Consider the following 25,440-nt stretch of genomic DNA (forward strand, 5'->3'; position numbering starts at 1 on the left):
GTATATTAGGTTGGTACAAAAATAATGTCGTTTTTGACGTTCAACTTCATGTCAAAATAACATTATTTTTGCACCAACCTAATACCTTTTTGATTATGACTAAGTAATAAAATAATAATAAAAACATATTTAAAATCTGTCCAAATAAAAACTAAAAAATATTTTAATCAAAAAATTCTCAGCAGGTTGCTACTGTAACCATGTTAAACATGAACATGCATTTCAAAAACATTCTACAAATCAGTGAAACATTTCCCATAATTATCATAAAAAAATTGGTTTCTTTCCATAAAAGAACTCCAATGACATGTACAATTACATGCAAATATGGTATAAAATTTAAAACAAAAACAATTATTCAAGTTACAAAAATATTAAAGGACAAATAATCCATGATTATAATTAAAAACCCATATACAGCAATACAAATCATCAACATGGTAAGTACAAATGGTTATTTTCTTTTAATTTTCTTTTAAAATTATTTGTAAATGAATCTTACATATATATATATATATATATATATATATATGATATATATATACATTGACTATATATATATATATATATATATATACATTGACTATATATATATATATATATATATATATATATACATTGACTATATATATATATATATACATTGACTATATATATATATATATATATACATTGACTATATATATATATATATATATATACATTGACTATATATATATATATATATATATATATATATATTGATTATATATATGATATATATATACATTGACTATAAATATATACACTGACTATTTATATATGATATATATATACATTGACTATATATATATGATATATATATACATTGACTATATATATATGATATATATACATTGACTATATATATATATATACATTGACTATATATATATATATATACATTGACTATATACATAGATTGACTTTATATATATATATATATATATATATATATATATATATATATATATATAGATAAACAGAAATATACTGTCTGAATTATCAATGTTATTTTCATTTCAGGTAATATGTTTGAATTAATGATATGCATGAATACAAAAGCATGCATATATTAACAGAATGCTCTCTGATCAAGTGTTTAACTTTGCAAAAGAACTTGTTTTTATATATATTTCATGTTTTTAGATGAACTCACTCGTTTATGATTTGTAATCAACAAATAAGGTCAAATGCTTCTTAAATAGGTAATTGTATTTTGGAAAACAAGCTATGAACCTTTAGAATTAATAAATAACAGGTAAAAAATGCAAAAGAAAATTAAGACAAACGTTTATGTTTCATTCATAAAGAAAATCATCAGGCTAAATGCAGGGATGCATTATTTGTGATTGCTTTATATCTAAGTAGAGTTTACTCTAGCTAAATAACTAATCAGATTTGTGAAGGCAAAGTCTATCTGTAATAAAACATATCTCTAGTTGATCAAACGTAATCTTAACAATAACTCGAAGTATTTCAAAATTCAAGTAATATTTATAACACAGCTCTAAATAATAGTGAAAGTGAAATTAAATATAAGCAATATGCCAACAATAATAATAATAATAATAATAATAATAATAATAATAATAATAATACAAGGTAAAAGCAAGAGAAACACTCTTTTATCTACCTCACCCTATAACTAGATGCTAAAAACTGTACTTAGGAAGAGATTCCTGAATCTTATCAAAAACATTTTTTCATCTCACATAAAATATTCTATAAAAATAAAGCAAAACTGTCGTACAGCGGCTGTAAAAACTTAAAAATTATAATCAAAGTCCACAATAAGAAAATGAGTAATAAAAATAAAAATAAAATTAAAAAAAGATGATGATGATGATGATGATGATGATGATGATGATGATGATGATGATGATGATGATGATGACGATGATGATGATGATGCAGCATTACACCCAGGGAACGATGTTGACCGACTCTATGTGAAAAGAAAAGTCAGCGAGAGAGGACTGGTTTGTATAGAAAACTATGTGAATGGCACAAGAAAAAAGAACTAGAAAATACATAATACAGAACACTGAAAGGATAATTATGGCAACAAAACAGAGACAAAGGATAAGACGAGAAAAAAAATGGGAAGAGAAACAACTACACGAAAGATTCATAAGAATGCAAAAAGATGAGAATAACGAAAACACTAGGACATGGATGTGAAAAGGAATCGTAAACCAAGAAACTGAATCCCTAATAACTGCACAAGATAACTCAATAAGAACCAACCACATCAAAGATTGACAAAACACAAGAAAACAGCAAATGCAGACTCTTTGGACAAAGAGATGAAATGATAAACCATATAGTATTTATTGTATTCTTTTTGGGCCAGTTTGCTGCATAAACTGGTCCAAAAGGAATACCAGAACAGACACACCCAAATAGGGAGGGCAGTACACTGGAAATTATGCAAACAACTTCATCTCGAATGCACAGACAAACGGTATAAGCATAAGCTGGCAACAGTACTTGACAACAAGAATCACAAAATCCTATGATATATGGATATACAAACAGATAAACAAATCCAAGCAAGAAGACCATCTGTCTTAATAATTAACAAGAAAGAAAAGTTCTGTCAAATCGTAAACTTTTCTGTTCCAGCTGACCACAGGGTGAATATCAAAGAAAAGGAAAAACGGAGCAAATACACAGAGCTAGCCAGAGCACTGAAAGGGATATGGATGATGAAGAAAATCAGGATAATACCTATAATAGTAGGAGCACTAGGAACAATTCTGAAATGTTTTGAAAAAAGAGTGGGAGAAATTGGAATCAAAGGAATAGCTGGAAAGATACAATGAATAACAATAATGAAAACAGTTGAAATATTAAAGAAAACCCGAGAATGCAGAGATTAATACACATGAGCCACATGAGCAGGTCAGGCAAAATGCTGCAGAGGCAAAATATGAAGAAACGTTACATGGAACCAAGAACATTAAAGTTGCATATCTATAAGTTCTCTATCCCCTCTCCATCCACCCATTTCCCCATCACTGCTCCCCCCCCCAAAGAGTGATACTAAATAGCCAAGAAGGATCAAGGAGGATGGAAAGACAAAGGAGAGAGCACTGACCAGACCTCCGCTGGGCAAGTGCAAAGAGAACTTGGACCTTAGGGAGGCTTATTGCGACTCAACTTCCAGTGGAGACCAACGGCCGCTGCCAGCAAGAAATCAATGGTAAGCAGCTGTTGCGATAACGCAAATTCATTTGCAAATGTTATCAAAAGAGGTGGAGAGTACTGGAAATCTGAGGAGATTTGTTATCACTCAAGTTTCAGGAAACACCACAGATTGTTTTCAAGGAGAGATATTTGATGACCTGTGTGAAAGCTCCTTGTGAGCAAATAATAATAATAATAATAATAATAATAATAATAATAATAATAAATAGCAATAATTTCAACAGTAGGAGCAATTACATAGACATAAAAACAGAAGTTAGCAATTGAAAGAAAAATTATTACTGCAGACTTCACGTACAATGTTCATTACAAAATAATTGCTTAACGAAAGTCATGGTTTACCAAGCCATAATATTTGCACATGAAAATTCAAATAAAAGATGGGAGAATTTGAAATTTTGTATAATAATTACAAAAGCACATTCAATAAGACAAAACACAAATTTAAATATCATTATCGAACATTACGGAGTGAAAAATATTATGATTGATAAGAAGGTGTATACATTTAGACAATCCATCTAAATTATGCGAAAACTAAACTTTCACAACTAGAAATTAATTATGCATTATAAAAATACACACAAATGATTAAATTGTAGAAGTTAAATAGCAACTAACTATAGACATAGAATAAATGTCAAAGTCACTGAATCACAGTGTGAGTTTATTGCAAAAAAAAGAGATTATGTATAGGCATTAAAAAAATCTTTTTTGTTGTTTTTATTATTATTATTACATTATTAAATAAGGAATCTTTTTATTGAGAAATACACATTTTGTATTGAGAAATACAAACTTTAAATGTGTAAACATTTAGTAAAGTTATCGAATATAGCCCAAATGGACGGCTATTTTGGATAAGTTGTTATTAACTATCTAATGTCTACATATTTAAAGTGTATTCTTCAATACAAAATTTGTATTAACAGATTTTATCCCGAAAAGATTCCTTATATAAATATATTTAACAAAAACAACATTTTTTAATGCGTACACAGATTTTTTTTTCGCACAATAAACTCACATTGTGATTTAGTGACTTTGTCAAACTTTATTTTAGGATTACTATATATTAAAAATAAAAAATGAAAATAAATAATTAAACTAAATAAATAAAAACACCATCAATATAATAATTCTTAAATGGTCATAGCTAAATAAATAGAACAGATTACTTTGGTCCAATGAATCAGAGTAAAATCAGAATTGTTAATTTGACCTACATAAAAATCTTCTTTTAAACAAAGGGCTTGATAGCTCTTTGCTTGAATGAAGCTTGACCATTGACCAATGAAAATAATAATCCATGAAGGGGTAAAATCGATCAAGAAATCCGATTCGTTAGTTAGCTAGAGTAAACACTATTTATATATAAAACAACTTTCTTTGAAAATGAAACATGAACGTTTCTGTGTAGCTTACTTGTCGTAAATATATTTCACTACTAAATTTACTGCTACTAAGCTCTACTTGCGTATTAAATACTGTTGAAATAAATATTGAAAATATATATGCAATGTATTATATTACCTTATATTATATGCATGTGTGTATACATGTATATTCTCATAATTGTGTGTGTGTGTGTGTGTGTGTGTGTATATATATATATATATATATATATATATATATATACACACACACACAATTATGAGAATATACATGTATACACACATATATATATATATGTTTATTCTTTTATACCTACAGACACTAGTATTTAATACTCACGCAATCATCAGTGTGGGAGGTGGCAATTCCTGCCGGACAGAGTATATATATATATATATATATATATATATATATATATATATATATATATATATATATATATATATATATATATAAACAGTAGTATGAAATAATTATGGATACTGTGACAATGTGACATGCATTTGAAGTGAGAATAAAAATGTGGTTGTGTTTACACACGGATGTGTAAATAGTTAGCATTTATTGACATAGAATATAAGATGCATGTATCATATATATGTAACTATATGAATAAAAAAAGTAATTCTTCTAATATTTACACAGCAATATTGTATTAAAGGATCTATATCAAATTACGTGTAATTAGAATAGACTGTCTATTTTAGATGACAATTTTTCAAAACCAGTTTTACTAAACAATCACCCTCTGTTATTTGTTTATAATTTTATTATCTTTTTCTTCCTTATAATCAATAGGATTACATATATGATCTATTGCAGAAATATATTAAATATTTTTTGTTCAATTTAAATAATTTTCAAGAAAGGAAATTCAAATTAAAATATTTTAAAAAAAATTTTAGCCATTCGTTGGTGTTTGCAGAAGGTAGGCAGCTATTTGCCATTAAATAACTCAAAGCAGCAAAAGTGGAATTAAGACTTTCCAAAACGAAGGAGTTGTCTCCCCTTCAAAGAGCGAAACGATAAGCCCAATCTATCTGGTTCCAAAAGAACACACGGGAATATTATTGAAAAGACGATCGTGCATTAAATATCATAACAAACAATAATAGATATCCAATACTAAATATTAATTTTTTCCCCAAAATTAGTAAATAAACAGTGTTTTGACAAAACAGAATTAATTTCATCTACTTATCTAATATAGATGGACCTGAAGCATTGATCATTTCTCTGATTTTTTTCTTCGTGTGAATATATGTCGTTTAGACTAAAGAATGCATCAGCGTCATTTCAATGTGATAAAGATTTTAGCCATTGATTGTGTATTTATCTATATAAATAACATTAATATTTAGTGATGAGGAACCTTGTCACAAAAAGTCTGTACTGAATTTTATAAAAAAACTAATACCAAAATTTACCCCTATTTGAAAGGATGAGATCAACATACAAAAGATCAATTACATCAAAGAATCCTGAAAAATGACCATGAAAAGTAGTAGTTAAAAATAATGGTAGCTATGAAAACAGTTACGCTTCTGAATTTTTGAGATAGGGATCTCAAAAATCGTGATTCGTATTATTTGGATTCTTTGGACTACTGTTTTCATCTGGAGTGTCATTTTCATTAAGACGTTAACCTTAATATCGTTTAAAAAATCAACAACAAAAACTACATAAACAGATAAACGATAAAACTAAACAGTAAATTGTCTATGGCATCATAGCATAATGTGTTAGGGCGCTGGATTGAAATACATAAGGTCCGGGGTTCGAATCCCAACAATAGTCAAGCTACGCTGATGAGGAGTAGGACTCCGAAACACGCGTGTCTGTAGATTACTGTTTTTAAAAAATAATAAATATATATATATATATATATATATATGTATATATTTGTGTGTATATACATATATATGTGTGTGTATATATATGTGCGTGTGTGTGCATATATATATATGTATATATATGTGCATGTGTATATATATGTGTGCGTGTGTGTATATATATATATATATTTTTTTTAGTCATTGACATACAGTCCTGTTTCGTTGTATCACGACTCATCACTGCCGCTAGATTAGCACCTCTCCCAAGCCGAGGATTGAACCTAGAACCATCGCGTTGACAGTCAGCAGTTCTACCGATCGACCCACGGAAGCAGCTCCCGTAAATTATCTCGCCAAATGTCTATTTAAACAAACATTTGTCCACTACCTTTACAGTGCTCTAACCACTTGTTTATAAACAAATAATGAGCGCCGCATTTTTAAGCCAATTAAGTAGCAGGTGAGATCATTTATGACAGTGTTCTACCCAAAGAGGGGGTGGGGCTTAAAATATTTGTAGTCATATATATATATATATATATATATATATATATATATATATATATGTATATATATATATATATATATATATATATATATATATATATATATATATATATATATATTACTATTACATAATCACTTATCAAGACCAATAGCTACTTTTGGATAAAGATTAATGAGCTGGAATGACCGTCAGCTGAATGATGAGAAACAAAACACTATGAAAATACAGTGATCAATGGTATAAACTATATTTGATTGCTTATAACAAGAATTTGCTGACATTGGATTTGGAGATGACCAAATTGTAATCAGCAAGGAAGGAGTTTCATAGTATTGTGTTTCACAAGTGGAAAGCGTTTGCAAAGAAGATCTAAACATGGAAGTGCTGTTTGACACTAGACACATGGCAAGAAAAAGGAATGTCTATTTCCATTGTCATAGAAAGACAAGTCATTCATGTGAATGCCTTACAAAGAGGAATCGCAACTGGAACTTGGTTAAACACCTTTCATGGAAATAATGATAGAGTAAAGAAAGATTCGTAACATCTCTTCTATGAGAAAAAGTTGCGTGAGAGAGAAGAAAGCACCCCCACCCCCTGACTAGATTTCAGAGTTGATTTTGGACGCTATCAAAACAGGAAAGAGTGCTCCATGTGGCACTTTCCCTGTTGTGACCACAGTATTTTATCTAAGGATTTTCCTTTACTTATACAATTTTATTTATTTATTATTTAATTTTATAATATATTACATCCGGAGGTCTTTTCTGAAGCAGTAGAATAATGCAATCATTTTTCTAGCGACCTTAGCAACAGACTGCGGTTTAGATCTATAGTGGTAAAATTCAGTACAAAGACCATATGAAAACAAGGAAGGAGCCATTCATCCGACTTCAGTAAAACAAGGATTCGAGTTTTGGTGGTGAAAGGAGAGATATTAATTTAAACACTCTGTCAAAAATGTCTGGAAAAAATAATTTGCCATTGTTTGCACTCACGATTTATCTAGAAATATTCCTAAAATATTCATATAAATCATAGAATTGCGTCAGTAATTTAATTTTTTATATATAAATTATCATTTCTGATTATCTAAATAAAAAAAAAACAACCTACATTAGACTTTTATTCTAGAGTAGAGGATTTCTTTGAGAATTCATTTTAGGCAATAGGGTAAGTCTAAAGTGATTGTCAGACTTGCTATTTGCTTCCTCACTTCCCCTTACCACTTGAAATAGTTTTGTCTAGGAGTTGGAAAAAGCATATCTTTTACTCACTAACTTTTGAATGATATGATAGAATTACATATATTTATTCCTATATATATAAATAAATATACAAATACATACACATTGGTCTTTATTATAGAGTTGGGGGGGGGACTGGTTTCTTCTGTGGAAAGCAACCATTTATTAAGGCACCTGAGAAGGACATTTGATTTTAACCGACACTTTGTTCGAAACATTAGCATGCCCAGTGTCACGACCATGTAAATTTGTTTATATTAATAATAATATATCTTGCTCTTCTTTTATTAAGTACTCATAATAACCTCGTTACATTTATGAACTATCACTCTTGAATACCTTTAACCTGATATATATATATATATATATATATATATATATATATATATATATATATATATATATATATATTAATCATTCTGAACTTTTACCTAACAATTTAATAAACAAAAGCTACCGTAAAAATTGAATTTAACTTGAAATTCATGTCTAAAAAAGCACGCTCCGTACTCTGCATAATGACTAAATTTATATATAAGGTACAAAGTTAAAATCTAGTGTTTCTTTTTTTGGAGATTTTTTTTTTTTTTTTTTTTTTTTTGTTAATCTAGCGGGTTTTCAAAATCTCGGTTACGGAAAGTAAAAAATCTAGAGATTTTCTGGAGATTTTATGTCCCCAATCTAGCGGGTTTCGAAAATCTCAGTTGGCAACACTGCATTTAGTATCAGCAGATGTAAAAATAACATTTCAAACTCTCATTTTAAAAAAACTTTTTACGAAAATATCTGACGATAGCAAAACAAAGCTTGAAACGCGTTATAAAAATATTTTAAAATAAAAATATGATAAAAGGCTGAAAAACACACAATTGTTGATGGTTACACTCTTTTAAATATATATTTTTTCTCTCGTTGGAACTACACAATCATCACTTTAAATATATATATATATATATATATATATATATATATATATATATATATATATATATATATATATACTAGCAGAAGTACCCGTCGTTGACTGGGTTCAAAAACAGCCTACAGAAAATGGACTGTGATTGATGAAAGTATGATAGATTATGAAAAGGAGGGGGTTGTAAAGAGATAGGTTTTGATACTCAAAAATTTTACCCTATGCAAAATATGATGAAAGTAAAGATAATTTTCGCGAAAATATATTTTTTATATTAACTTTGTTTCCATTCGTAGCCAAGAGTGACCAACAAAATGATGTTTCCTTACAAAGAGAAAATGTTATATATATAATAATATAAATATACAAGAAATAAATGTTACCATAATCAATAAAAGTTACTTTTATGGTAGAAAAGTTCATTGGTTTGCATTTTTAAGTAGTTTGTAAAAATTTTTTTTTTAATTCATGAATCGGTTTAAAAAAAAAAATCAAAATGGCAGCGACTTTGAAATGGAGAGCCCCGTTTTCAATTTGAAGGAGGGACACCTGAGCATTCTGTGTTAACAATTTAAGAGAGTTCCGTCAACGTAAGGAATATTTATAAACATATTTTAATGTTTTCCGTTATTTTGTGCTTGAAGAATATTCGATTATGGCATGTGTAGTTTATATAAAAATTCATTTAAGTAGTTATCGCCTCAAATTTCGTTTTAATTTCGGTTCGCTGAAATTATATCAAGTAAATAGCATTAAAAACTATTTCAAAACAAAAAAAAAACATGAACTGAACTTTTATTGACTATGGTAACATTTATTTCATGTGTATTTATTTTTTCGGGTAGTCGTTTGCTGGCTGTTCTGCTAAACACTCTTACTAAATAATATCGACCAAATATCAAAAAACAAAGAAACAAAAACAGTTTTGAAAAATAATGAAGCTTTACTTACTTTAGTAAAATAATCCGGAACAGCAAAATGGGATATTAAAAAGGTAAACACGTAATTACTTTAGTTTTTTAAAGCTAAGAATCGATATAAATATGAATAAGAAGAAAATGGCGTCCTTTCCAAGCAGAACAACTTCCTTTCAGTTTTACAGTATTGAACAGTGTAGTATTGCACCGACGGATTCAGGGTTGTACTATTGTAATGTAAATAACACGCAGAAAGGGTTATAATCAACTGAATTCCTTCTAGTACACTGACAAAAAAAGCTTGAACAAATATATAAATAAAAATAAAAAGGTTATGTAAATGTTTTTAAAAAGACATGTATTCACGTGAGCAGGATTTTTTCCTTCTTTTGACACAATAACAAGTAACGTTCTTATTTTTTATTATTTAACTATTTATCTATTTTCGAAAGAGTGCCACGTGTAAGTGGAGAAGGAAAAAAACAGAGTTATGCAAAATTTGTGTGGAGAATTGTCTAGAGTTCCGACTTTTTTTTTTTTTGGCTTTCACTTTAATAAGAACGTGAATTTATGAGGCGAATTTATTTGACACAATATGATTCAACTCAAAAATATAAATAAAAGCTAACGTGAATTAAGATTAAAGTTAAGGTGTTATTGTGGACCCTCACCCCTTTTAAAAAACCTTGTTAAACTTTGTGACATATTTACATTCTATGGAGGTCAGGTCCTAACGAACACCCCATAATTTTATTATACCATATTTCTTCAAACTGAAACATAATTATCAAAGTATACTTACGTAGATAGATATGAAAAGTCTTTATTTAAGTTTGGGTTCATTTCCATTTTATGTAGGCCAGGCACGAACGCAGACCCCACGATTTTATTATACCATCCTTATTTAAGTTAAAACATACATATCAAAGTGTTCTTATGTAAATCTATATCAAAAACACTTGTAAACGTTTTTTTTTATTTTTTTATTTTATTTTTCTATAATTTGTAGAGCAGGCGCAAACGCAGACCCCACAATTTTAATGAACCACCGTTCTGCCATCAAACATACCCATTCAAAAATGAAAATAAAAAAGCGTTCCCGCAGTAAATGAAATACTACCCCACAGTCAAAGTCGACCTCATTAAGTCATTAAAACGTGCACCTGCCAATTTTAAATAGTTAAATAAATTCAAACGTGTTTCTGTTAGTATTTCGCGGTGGCCCAATGGTTAACGCTGCACGTTATTTTTTCACACTTTAATTTCCAACTTTGCCTCAAGGGTTCGGGTTTGATTCTCATACTTACCTACCAAAACTTTTTTTTATTTTAACCCCCTCCCCCGGAGTTCTGATTAACCCAAAACCACACATACCTCCAAACACACGGACAACGCCAGGTACACCCCGCTAGTCTATATATAATTTATCTAATTTGCTAGTATATATATTAAAGGCAAATGCGGCGCACACATTTTTGTATGTCTCGAAAAGACGGTCCCGGGGGGAGGGGTTACTATCACTTAGAAGTGTTTATATATCCCCTAAATCATAATATGTACGATTTGCGAATGTGCGTCGCGTCTAGATTTATTTACGTCGATTTTTACAAAATTCTTGCTATTTCAGCCCATCTTGTGTTCGTTCAGCCATTTTGTATAAAACCAAAACTAATTCAACACCGGGGAACGTCCAGAAGCAATCAGCTTTGATCAATGTGGGGCTAAACTCCTTATATCAGACAATTGCTATTCAATTTGGACAATCCCCTTTTTATTGGGAGCTGGTTTCCCCCTCCCCAACATTTTGGGGAAACAATCAGCCAAAGTTGTGTAAACAAACCCAAAAGCTGCCCCCCCCCCCCGTAGTAAAAGTAAATTCTGTTTTTAATACTTAAATAAATTCAAACATGTTTCAGTTACTCTTTATTGCTGGCCGAGCGGGTAACGTGTCAGGTTTTTTGCACGCTTTATTTTCCAGCTTCACCTCAAGGCTTCGGGTTCAATCCTAACAACTTACCAAAACTGTTTTTTTTAAGGCCCCCAACACAAACACCCGGGCAACGATTTTTTTAAAGAAGTTTTAACATTGTTTTTTTATATATATAATATTTAAACAGGGTTGTTACTTCGCTTATTCTTTTGTTTTGATTTCTCCCTCTCCCCCCCGCCCAACACACACACACCTCTAAATACCGGGGCAACGCCAGGTACCCCCGCTAGTCTATAAATAAGTCACAACTTTTTGAAAATCAAGTTGATTGCTTTAAAGCAATGAACTTTTGAACACAAGTGTTAAATATTTGTAAAGTTAATTACAGTTAATTGCAGGAGACGAAACTGGACATATTGTTCCTAAGCGAAACTGGCATAGGACCGACCACTTCCCTAGATGAGTTCATAATTAAGGGATACCCTAACTTAACATCTAAATCTGATCCCCAAAATCGCCATGGGCATGGACTATGTACCTACATTAAAGATGGCTTTCTATGTGGTAGGGATATCTCCAGAGAAGACCCTAATTTACCTTGCATGTGCTTCCTGGTTGCACTTGCTTACACCACTGCATTTATATTTGCCCTCTATCACCCCCACAACAGCGGAGTTACAATCTTTAAGAGCATATCTAAGAAAATTGACCACATTCTGTCTGCTCATCCTTCGGCTAACGTTCACATCTGTGGTGACTTCAATGCCCATAATGCGGAATGGCTGACCCACTCAAACAAGACAGATGAGGGGAGGTTCTGTCATGATTTTGCCATTGCCTATAACCTCACTCAGATTGTTCACGAACCCACCCTTGTGCCCGATACTACCAGTCAGTATGCAAGCCTTCTAGACCTTTTTCTCACAACTTGTCCCGAGCTATGTTCAAGTTCCGTTCTATTCTCCTCTGGGATCTTCTGATCACTCTGTTGTATCAGTTAAGATAAAAATGAAATGCAACAAATCTTCAGATGTACCTTTCTATCGTACAGTATATCGATACTCTATGGTTGACTGGGATAGCTTCTGTACATTTATATCTGATCTACCTCTGCATTCTATGTTTAAAAAGGATATGTCCTCTATAGTATCAGACCTGACCGAATGGTTAATTGTAGGTATAGACCGATTCATACCATCCAAAAATTCCAACAAAAACCTAACAACCAGCCATGGTTCTCCCCAGAATGTGCTACTGCCATCACGCACAGAAATCACTTTTTCCATAGCTACCAACGTAATAGATGTACTGAGACTAAAGCTGCTTTCATGACTGCTAGCAACCACTGTAAAAGAGTAATAAAAAATGCAAGAGAGCTATATGCTCAGTCTGTTAAATCCAAAGTAGCTGAGCAGTGGCTTGGTTCCCACCAGTTTTGGCAAATAGCAAACAGGATCCTGAACAGAAGCATGCATTTTATCCCAACCATCATCAATGGACCTGAGGTCATTTTTTTTTTTTTTTTTTTTTTTTTACACAGTGATCACCACTTATCAAGGCCCGGAAGCCACTCAGGGATAAGGGTTATTGCAAGTACATTACGTTAGTGTGGAGATTTGATGAAGTGTTTACTTAAGGGGGCGGTTCATTAGGAATTTGTTAACATTGGACTTGAAGACATCCAAGTTGTAGTCCAGTGGGAAGCAGGCAGACGGAACAGAGTTCCACAGGCGTGCAGTTCTAAGAAAGAAGCTTTGTTCATGGAATAAATAATATATCCGGTTTCGTCTCCTGTAATTGGGTTTCAACCTCTGGAAGGTTGGAACGTAGACCCCTGATGTTGGAGAAGGAGACCTGGTAGTAGATGTCTACGTTGGAAGATGGGGTTCTAGGTTTAATCGAGTTTTTGTTCTGGAGATATTTCATGTTGAGGTTTTGGGATTTGTGGAATAGGTCGGCATACTTGGTTAGAGCAGTACAGAGAGGGAAAGTAAGAGAGAAAAAGACAGGAAAACTTTTTTTTTTTTGTAGCACACGAAAAGGTAAAGCCGTAACAATTACCCACTAGTATGGCATCGAGAGGCCCCACCAGAGACTACTGCATGGTCCAGATCCATTCACCAAATAGCAATACAGCAGTCCCAGTACTTTGCGTCTGCTATAGGACAGCCTCCTTAGTGGTTAATCAAAGGTTCGGGTCCCTGACTATCAGGCGGATAACGTCAGCCCAGACAAAACGTTTACCTCCAGCACCCTTACTAGTGACATGGCCGCAAGGACAGACAGAGACAGAAAAATTTCCGACATCTCAGACTACTGGTCACCAAGTACTACCGACCTTTAAGCAGCTTTTTCTTCACCCTTTGTCAGAAAAATCACTCATTGAATGAGGACTGAATGACAAAATAGGAGAAGCAAGAGTTACTGGAGCTGCCGATAATACATCCACTGTATTATCTACTCTCCATTTAAAAAAAAAGAAAAAAAAAGGGGGGGAGAAGGGGAATGGGTACAAGTGACTTTTTTTTTTGGTCATCTCGCCAGCATCAGATAAAGCCAAAGTATTTGCCAAGAACTTTGCAGCTAATTCTACCCTATGCAACCAAGGCCATGAACTCCCTGTATTTCCTCCTATAACAGACAACATGCTATGCAACATACAAATATCTGTGTGTGAGGTCGCCAAGCTAATCAAGAACCTTGATTCTAGTAAAGCAACTGGCCCTGATGGCATTTCAATTATAGTGTTGAAAAAAGCTTCAACCAGAACTTGCCCCCATACTTACAAAACTGTTTAAGCATTGTCTTACGGAGAATTGCTTTCCAACACTCTGGAAAACCTCATCAGTATGCCCTGTATTTAAGAATTCAGGTGATAAGTCAACTCTCTCTCAGTACAGGCCAATAAGTCTCCTGCGTGTCATGAGTAAACTGCTGGAATCCATATTAAATAGAAAAGTAGTCAACCACCTCAGCAGAAATAACCTTCTTAGTGACATGCAATATGGTTTCCGTTCTGCTAGCTCTACAGCAGATGTGCTAAAGGTTATATCTCATAGGATTAGTGAATCTCTTGACAAAGGCTTCCTTTCAAGGGCAATTGCTCTTGACATATCAAAGGCGTTCGATAAGGTATGGCATAAAGGCCTACTTCACAAGATTTCCAGCTACAGTATAACTGGAAATGTTTTCTCAATTATTAAATCATTTCTCTCTGATAGGCTCATAAGAGTAGTCGTTGATTGGCAGAAATCAGAGGCCCAACAGTTTTAATGCTCGTGTCACTCAAGGGTCCATCCTGGCCCAACTCTCTTCCTGATCTACATCAATGATCTCTCGAAACACATACTTAAATCATTCGTTGACATCTATGCTGATGACACGACCATCTATGGCAACACATCAAAGGCCGTAAATGACAAAGTTCTCTCTGATTCTTTCTCCTCTGATCTTGAGCACGTGGTACAATGGGGGAAGAGGTGGCTGGTTACTTTTAATGCATCAAAAACCAAGCTTCTATCTTTACATCATCAACGCTCTGATCCCCATCTGGCATTAATTGAAATGGATGGCTCGCGTCTAGGGGAGGCTCCATGTTTTGACAAGCTTCTGGGATTGACCTTTACTCCTGTTGTGAAATGCAACACGTACATCAAATCTGTTGCCAAGGTCGCTGGAAAAATGGTGGGATCCTTCTACCGCTCCAGTAGATATCTCACTACTGATGCAATTCTCTATCTATATAAAAGCCAAGTACGTCCAAGGACGGAGTACTGCTATCATATCTGGGCAGGAGCTGCTAAAAACAGCCTATCCTGCCTTGACAGAGTACAAAATAGACTTCATAGCCTAGTAGGGGATGCCCTTTTCCTCTGCAACCTCTCTTCCACAGAAGGGATTGTGCAAGCCTGTCTTTGTTTTATCGTTATTTCCATGGCAAGTGCTCGTCTGGGCTCCAATCTCTGGTCCCCCCTCGCCAATCTTTCACAGAAAACACCCGTCTAGGTGAAACCACTGTCAGTAATTTTCCCCACTCTTTATCTGTGCCTAAATCAAAATGTAGATCCCATGAACAAAGCTTCTTTCTTAGAAGTGCATGCCTCTGGACCTCTCTTCCGTTTGCCTGTTTCCCACCTGACTACAATTTGAATGTCTTCAAGGTAACATAAACAAGTACCTGATAAACCGCCTCCTTAAGTAAGACACTTTATCAGATCTCCATTACTAACGATTACTACAATATTGTCCCATTGATTACTATACACGCAATAACCCTTATCCCTGAGTGGCCTCCAGGCCTTGATAAGTGATGACTTCCATGTAAAAGAAATAATATACTATTGCAAAAAATAAAATCTTTTTTTATACTAAAATAAAACAATCATTTAATTAAGTAAAAACAATAACAAATAGTTAATAAAACACATACAGCATGTACATAAACAACTTTGGCTAAACTATGGCATTTCTTTTATTTGTGTGTGTGTGTGTGTGTGTGTGTGTGTGTGTGTGTGTGTGTGTGTGTGTGTGTGTGTGTGTGTGTGTGTGTGCGCGGTCATTCGAAGCATAAACATAATACAGACACAGCATTTTACTCATTAATAAATGTACTTATGTTAATAAAGTAAAATAGGAAATAACGTTTTTGTTGAGATTTGCATAAACTTCACAATTTTAAACCATTTTTTAACATTTTTATTTGCTTCTAGTTGCAATTTTAATCTGGAACAAAGAAAATATTAGACATGTAAATAATTTACTGACAATAAAAAAAATCAATATTTTCAGTTTTCTAAAAATTTGTTTATAAAAATTTCTTAAAAGCCAATTATCAGTCTTTCAAAACTATTTCAATGATAATGAGTAAATTAAAGTATTAAATTGGGTTTATGCAAAGTATTACTTTTACTAAAAATTACATATTTATCACAAAAAGATAAGTTTGTTTATAAGTTTTAAAATTTTAAAAAAGAATGTATATTTAGATAGCTATTGAGATTCTTAAAAAAAGTTTTCTCTCCTTAGTAATATTATTGAAGTACAATGTGGAACAGGTGTGATTACAAGAGCTAGAAGTAGATAGGGTATGTTTAGGGAACTGCCATTATTAACCAGTAGAATGGAAGTGAAACCTAATTAGTGATGACATGTGTTGCATGGAGAAAAGTGATATGAGAATGATATGATCAATGTTTAATGAGTAAATTAAAGTATATATATATATATATATATATATATATATATATATATATATATATATATATATATATATTACTAGCATAGGTGCCCGGCGTCGCCCGGGTGTTTGGAGGTTTATGCTAAGCAAAAAAAAAAAAAACGGTCAATTTTTTACCCCTATTATAACCCCTTAACATTTATTGTTTTGGGCTCAAATCAAGTTATTAAGTTAGATCTATGTCCATGAAATCTATATCTAAAATTTCAAATGTTCAGACCCAAAATTGTCGGAGGAGCTTGGTAGAGTTCTCAAAGGTCAAATCGTTGAACTTTGACCTTCTAATCGCCAAATTTCTGGCCGAAAACCGATCACATAGATTTTCCCAAGTCTTAGTACCCTGTATATCAAATTTCGAGTCTGTAGACTTAAAATCGACAGAGTTATTGCGTAGGGAAATGTACACAGACACACAGACACACACACGTTCACTTTTATAGATATATAGATATGACAGACTTGGTTCTTATAATCTCATAAAAAGATTAAATTTGGACAGTGTAGGAAGATATATGCAGAACAGGAGACTTTGAGTTATATATTTTTATTTTCTTTGAAATGTTGTAAAAACAAAAGAATAAAAAACAAAAAATTAGGCACAAGGCCACTCAAATATTGTGGAGAAGGTGCCTATCGTCACTGTACCTTTGCTATTCTATGCTGATTCTAGCTAAAATTCTCATTCACTACAATACCTAAAGCACACCGGGGTTCATCCTACTTAAGATTCCCAAATCAAATCGTGTATGTTGTATTGTTGTTATGTTTTTTTTTGTTTTTTTTTATGTATAAATATGTAACAGACAAATAAGATAAATTTGTAAATATAGAACTATATAAAAAAAATCGTTTTGTTGTATTTCACTGGGCTTTGGGGGTGGGGAATCCAATAAATAAATAAATCAATAAATAAATAAATAAATAAAAATGTTAGTCAGACCCTTCCAACCATCTCTATGTGGTAAAATGCCCACCGTTTTCCAGCTTGGTATGGGCCGAAAAACAAGCAGATCGCTCTCTACATGGGGCTGAATTTTAAGCAGGCTCAAAAGAAAATGGGGTTGGGGGGGGGGGGCTATGAAGTTGCTCCAAGATCACTTATTGGGGTAGCCGGGGACAAAAAAGAAAAAGTCAGGGTGTGAGGATCTTGGAAGTTTCCTATCAGGGATGGAGAAGGCCATTCACTATGCTAGCTAAGAACCTAGTCTAAGCAATTGTTTTTAGGGGTCTGGAGTCTGGCAGGATTTTGGAACAGTGTGCGCCATATTTAGACGAGGGACATAAACTCCAACTTGGCACCTCTATGCATGCACAGACTCATTATCTTTATCCATCTCCGGTCACAAGTATCAGAGTGTAATTTCCTATCACATCTGGTCTTTATCTTCAGCTGGTGCTTGAAGAAAGGAACTAAATCCTGATCAGCAAAAGATTCAACCCTGCGCTTCTCTTGAACTCTCAAAATCTGTATCACCATTCTGGTCACGGCCAAGATCACAAGAAACACCATTTGTTTCTCCCTATCCCACAGCAGCTCTGTGCTGTGGATGATGTAGGACGTCCAGCAGGCGAAGCTGTTTGGGATGCGAGCCATCACCTCATTGACATATGCCCAGTACCATCTGAGTCTGCTGCATTCGAAGAACGCGTGTTCAGGCGTTTCCTCGGCTGGGGTCCTGTAATGGGGACACCCTGGTGACTTTTTCAGTATGGTATTGAAGGGCAATGCATTAAGGGCCAAACGCCAGGTCAAAGAAAACTCAGAGTTATTGAGATGACTCAAATCTGGTGGCCAGCTCCATCGAGACCAGATTTCCTCCTTTAACAACACTTGATGCTCAACGGGCAAGTTGTCAGCGCCCCTCCCCTCACTAGTTCCTTATATAGTTCCTTTCTAGTTAGCCGTGAAAGGTTGCTGAACCTTGGGAGGTTCCTTAGCACAGCCCTACACTCTCTCAAGAACTGTGTGTCACTCCACGCCTTGACCTTGTGGTCAAGGATCAGGTTGGCAAAAGTGGCTTCGACTGTAGGGTTCCATGCAGACTCTTTTGTTAAGGTTTGGTTTAGGAAGGCCAGTCTCTCAGCATCTTGATGACACCTCAAGTCGGGCATTCCCAAACCTCGCTCACACGAACGTTGAACACAGACCTGTCTGTGACCCCAATATTTCCCTTTGTCCCAAAAACGTGAGGAGAACTTGCTCTGTAGCGATTTTAGGTAGTTCTCAGGCAGGGGAAGTACAGCCAGTCGGTAAAGGTTCAGCAGAAAGATATAGGTGGTGCATGCATCCGCTCTGCCCTTCAAGGATAGTTTCCTTTGAACGCACGAGTTGACCACAGCTTTGACTTTTGATTTTACCTCCGACCAATTCTTTTCCAGCTGGAGACCCGGTCTGAACCTTATGCCGCAGATTTGAACTAAGTCTTTGGTGCAGATGAAAGGAACGGAAAACGTTGATCGTTAAAAAAATGGATGAGAGTTCATAAGTGAATAGATGTAGAACAGTTAAGATAGCAGGTGCAGTTCACAGGGAAAGCTCAAAGAAAACATCAAAATGATAAAAAGGAGAGAATAAGGATAAATAATACGTAGCTGAGATAATGTGGTTTTGAAGTCAATTCTTTTAAGCCGTTCAACACATGTTAAATCAATGATGATGAATATCTGTTCAAAAATATTTCGACATTTTTCTTTTTAAACTACTTTTAACCTCATATAGATCTCATATTCCTTTTAAAGAATTTTTGTTGTAAATAATTTTTAAAAAGACAGAATTAAGAAATCAGTCTGGGAATTTATTTTTTATTCTCAAATCTACTGCAAAATTTTATTTAGATTTATTCTAAAATCGATAATTTTCAATAACTTTAAATATAAAATTATTGCTAAATGTATCCTAATTATTGCAACACTTTACAAGTAGGTGACAGTGAACAATAAGGTAATAATTTTTAACATAGTCAGTAGTAAAAGAAAAACCTTATTATTCCAGTAGAAGAATCGTCTCTTGGCTTCTGCCTACACGTTTTAAATGATTTTTGTGTTCTTAGTACCGATAATAAAACGCTCCATTTTTTCCTAGGAAAAAAGGTGATGGCGAGCTTTTTATATTCATGAACTCCTTCATTCATGTACGTATGTCACACGATAATTAACCTCTTAATGGATAAACGACACGAACTGGCGATTTGGATCTGCCAAATTCGAACAGAGTCGGTCCATAGAACCACTTTCATTTGTGGAGGTTGTCAATCTTCACGTGATCTCACCTGATTTGAGAAAAAATAAGAGCAACCCAAAATCAACGATAAAATCAGTCATATTAGGCTGATTCATAAGAATTTTTTTTTTTACAAGGATATAGTATTTCAGCGGCAACTATACCCCTGTGATTTTGTTTTATTTACTCTCTCTCTCTCTCTCTCTCTCTCTCTCTCTCTCTCTCTCTCTCTCTCTCTCTCTCAGAATATATATAGAGAGAAACAGCTCATTTGGTAAAGCCAATTCAACTGTTTTGATAAGATAAGGATGCGTTCGAAAATTCATGTTTTAAAATCGAATTTCTAAAACTTACCAGTTAAATCAAGAAATAATTAATGTGAATCGTTCGGGAGTATACGAAATTTGATTTGGATTTGAAAAATTGACTTTTAAATTATTATCTTATCCTCATGTATTAAAAGATTGAATTTTTGGGGATGGGGAGATGTTTACCAATTTAAAAGCCAAACGATACCGTAATAATTAAATTTTAAAAATAAACTAGCATTAATTGCATAACAAAATAAAATACAAAAAACAGTTTTTAACAACACACAAAATTTTAATATAAAAGTAAAATCAATCGTGAGTAAGTCGGGTATATACAACAAGCACGTTTACATAATAATGATAATGGATATGAGCATTCGAAATTCAAATGCGATTGTTAATCTTTCAAACTGTCTTTTATTACAAAGTCCATTGAATTAATGTTTGAAAGGGTGGTTGTTTTCTTTAGTGGAGCACTGGAGCTTAGCTTTCATATTAAAGTAAAACAGGAATATTTGAATGCGCCCCTGTAGTATCAAAGAACAAATTTATTTATTTACTCAATGTCAGAAACAATTTTTTCAATGAGTTTAAACTAGTTCGAAAATGCATCTGCAGATAACTCAAGAGACGAATCAATGAAAAGTAGTAGTAAAAGCAGTAGTAAAGGTAGTAGTAGTTAGAGGGAGTCAGCTGCTCACAGTTGAACTGGGGAGTGAGCAGGGTAGTAGTATGAATCGCCGGTGTCAATATGAGACTCACCACAGCATGCGTAAACAGTGCGTTATTTGTGAAAATTGTATTTTCTTTACTACGGGCAAGGAGGAGGATAACTATAATACACGAGTTTTCATCATAACATTTAATTCTAACGAGAAATAACTTTCTTTCCCCCTAATTAAAGGCTACAAAATGACTTTTTAATTCAGAAGTCTGCGATATAAATATCGTACCAGTCATTAAACAGAATCCCGGCTCTAGGTGTATCAGAAATTTGGAGGATTTTTTGACACACCTAACAAAAAATTGCGAGTAAAATATAAAAAACTCGTAATTTCTCTTTTTAAAGTGGGTTGTTTATTTTCTGTATGGAATATACTTCCAAAATAAACTAAAGTTGTTTAAAAAATAATAGAAATATTATTTTTTATTTCTTAAAAAACAGTGTTTACAAAATGTTTACAAAATGCCGGCGTGCCTTCAGACATCCATTTTTTTACGTAATAAAATCAATAGAATTTTACGAGTTAAATATTTTTCAATTTTTAAACTTTAAAAATCTATCAAAATTTTTCTATTGGTTCAATTTTTACGATATTTTCGGGGTCAATGTGAAACTTTATGCTCTTTCCAATAAACCAAAATTTTAGAGAAACGTTTTTTTTTTCAAATTCACCTCCCCATTTTGAAATGTCTATTGAAATTTTAATAATTAGTTTATGTGCCAAAGTTTTATATATCACAAATTGAACATAAAAGATCAATAAAGAAAACATTCTAATTTAAAACAAAAAAAAGAATAGTTTTTTGGAAATTTACCTGTAAAGTCCAAAGTATAAAACCTTTTTTTTTTTTAAACCACGTTGATTTTTTTTAAATGAAAGCTCATGTCATGCTTACATCGTCAAGTAAATACCAGACGCTGACGGCAAATATTTCTATTTCATTAAATGTTTTCTTTTTTTTTTTAGATGTTTTTTTTTTTAAATTTAGTCGATAAAGAAGTATTAAAATATATCAATCAAAAACTCGTGTATTTCATTAAAAGAATTTTTTTTAAAAATCGATGAAGCGGATTTTTTGTTCTAGGGGGAAAACATAAGTGAATGTGCGTTTCCTTTTTAACTACGGGGGATGAAAAATACAAATTTTGGTTAACACACGCAATAAAAAGGAGACATTATTTATGTCCCTTGGACGAATCCGTATTTCATAAATTTCATTTTAGCAGCAGCAGCTCTTTACAGCTTCGCGCAAAACATGTTGCGAAAATGCCATTTTCTACGACCTTCGCTTTAAAAAATCCTTTTATTTAAAAAAATACATGGAATTTAAAATATAAATATGCATAAATTCTTAACAATGAAGGATGGAACTACCCATTTAATAGTATATTTTTTTAAGTAAGTGATTTTTTGGCATTTATATATATGCATATATTTATAAGCAAGTTAAAATATGTTGATTTTCTTTATATTTTTTTTAAAGAAAACCGCTTTAAAAAAACAAATATTGCATAATTTTCTATTAAACCTGTTATTTTTTTAAAATTTGGTCTTTGATCCTTTAATTGAAAGAAAAAATTAGGGTTTGAATTACATTTTTCAAGTAGTTATAAGCTTCGAAAAATAGTAAGTTGAATTATTAAAGTTCTGATCATCATTTTTAATGGCCACTTTCTGTTACACCTATCTCTGCTCCCTATGATGTAAACAGCTTTAAAACGTTTGCGATAAAAAGAAATGAAACACCCAACTAAAGTCAGTATTTTAGACTTTAGAGTGAGAAATCACTTTTGCATATATATTTAATGTAAAATGATTGTCCAGGTCACCAGGCGGTAACAAGTATTAATTTCCATGCCATATAGCGTGTTAAACAAATATTTTTAAATAGAGATAAATACATGACCGCACTTTGATCCGGCCGGGACTGGAAAAATGATAACAGACTTATTCTTAATTAGAATCATCTTGTGTTGCCCGGTGGAAGTATGACACAAAGCCATAACAGATTCAGGGAAGCCCCCGCCCCTCCTCCGAAAGCAAATTAAACTACGTTTGTCAGCCCTGTAAAAAAGCGGGCGCTGGCGGTTATGACCAAAATGAAATCATCTACCATCCACTGGTGGGTATTGTCTTTTAGTGGCAGGTAGCAGAAGTCACTGGCTGTCATTGTCATCACTGGGGTTTAATGACATTAAGTGTTGGTTTTGACCGATTACTTGCGGGTAATGTCAGTCACGTGTTGGTCTCTATTGAACTGCTATGAACTGAAAGCGTCTGTTTTCAACTGCATGGTATTCTTGGACATTGTAGTGGCGGTTAGTGCTGTTTTGAGACTGTTACTTGCGTTTACTAGTGGACACTGGCTGCCTTTCATGTTGTTATTGTCTGTTCCCGGCATTCACTGTCGACCATGAGCAGTATTGGTTTCAATTGGACTGCGCTGAAATTAATTGAGTACTGATGGTCATTGGTGTTTATAGGCAGATACTTGCATTTGATCATTATTAGTCACTATCAATCATGACCAGTGTCGAGCCAATTGAATTGCTAAGAAATGACAATTGCTGCCTTCAATATTCGTGCACTGTCATCCATTGTATCGTCTTGTTATCCAGTAGGAGGCACTATTGGTTACTGGCAGGCACTGTTGGTCACTATTTGTCACTGGTAGAGATTCGTGGGCACTTACTGCTGTAACAACTGGTGCCTATTGGCTGTAATCTTCACTTAAAGTTGAACATAACCTATGTGATAATTATTCAAAACCGGAACATCTTGTACTTACGCAGATTACAGACCGTTCTATTCGTTAGTTATGATGGCCAATTTAAATACAACCGTAATGTCTGTGCATGAAATATATGTCAGCTATTATGGTAAATTTTAATGTAGCTGTACATAGTGTATGAAAAAGGTATGTGAAAGTCTGTAATAGTTAACCAAATATGTTGTTATTGTTATTATTTTAGTTCAGGCGAAAGTCTGCATAAGTATGCTGGAAAGCTTAATCGACGACTGACCCCAGATTAACAAAAAAAAAAAAAAAAAAGAAGTAATTGTGAAACCTGAAAAAAAAAATTGAATAAAACTCAGAAAATGGTCGAGTAATTGGTTGAGCGAGTTGTACGAAAGCTAGCAAAATCTGAAGAGTAATCCTTCTAGAATGAGGAATGATGTGAAAATGAAAAGGAAATTACGAAATATGAAATATGAAATAAAAAGACGAATAAAAAAGATGAAAAGGCGTGAATAAGAATATTTTGTATGGAAAAGTAACTCGAAAGCGAAATTGCAAAGTGTTTAATTTGTTGATTGAGTAAACAAATCTGAAGAGAAGTCCGTGTAGACAATAAGTTTAAATATGAAATAAAAATGAATAAAAACATGTTAGTAATTAATTTTAATTATTAAAGTATATTTTAAATTTCATTCAAATAATTTGTTTATTTTAAATACATAACTTGGCTTCTAACTCCAACCACTCCCACCTTTTATATATTTAAAAAATCCTATTTTTACAACCAGATTAACAGACAGGCAATTCAAAATCAACAACTGACAATAAATGTGTTCTCGCATAGAGCTGTGAAAATCTTTATGATGTATACCTAATTCAACAAAGCTTTTGAAAATGTAGTAAGGGTTTTTTTGTTTTGTTTCGTTTTTTCTTTTTTTCGTTTGTTCTTTTGCTTTTTTTTCACACACATTTTCGCCACCTCTTGTCAGGTTTGTCTGTGCTGAAAGACTGGACAAAAGCCCACATTTCATTTTTTACACAAGAAAAATAAATTAACAAAGTATTTTTTCTTATAATGTATGGATTTTAATTAGTTTAAAAGCAATAAATATTTATCATTTTATTATCAGTATTAGCAATAGAAAAAGTTTAATTCCATTTTTAAAAGAATCGTATTTTGAATCAGAAATTAGACTAAACTTTTTCTAATTTCGATACGAATTCTGATA

The 25,440-nt window shown here is 32.8% G+C and overlaps 1 protein-coding gene across 1 annotated transcript in view; it reads left to right on the top strand.

Annotated features, from left to right (window-relative positions):
• Window positions 1-302: 302 nt before the first annotated feature.
• Window positions 303-25,440, top strand: part of LOC145242037 (protocadherin beta-15-like) — a 79,681-nt gene continuing 54,543 nt past the window's right edge. Inside the window, exon 1 of the mRNA XM_080104932.1 lies at window positions 303-440. The gene's annotated coding sequence lies outside the window, so the exon portion shown is untranslated. The remainder of the gene's footprint in view (window positions 441-25,440) is intronic.

The sequence above is a fragment of the Euprymna scolopes genome, chromosome 21 (assembly GCF_053919585.1).
Source record: "Euprymna scolopes isolate OS-2025 chromosome 21, ASM5391958v1, whole genome shotgun sequence".
Lineage (NCBI taxonomy): Eukaryota > Metazoa > Mollusca > Cephalopoda > Sepiida > Sepiolidae > Euprymna > Euprymna scolopes.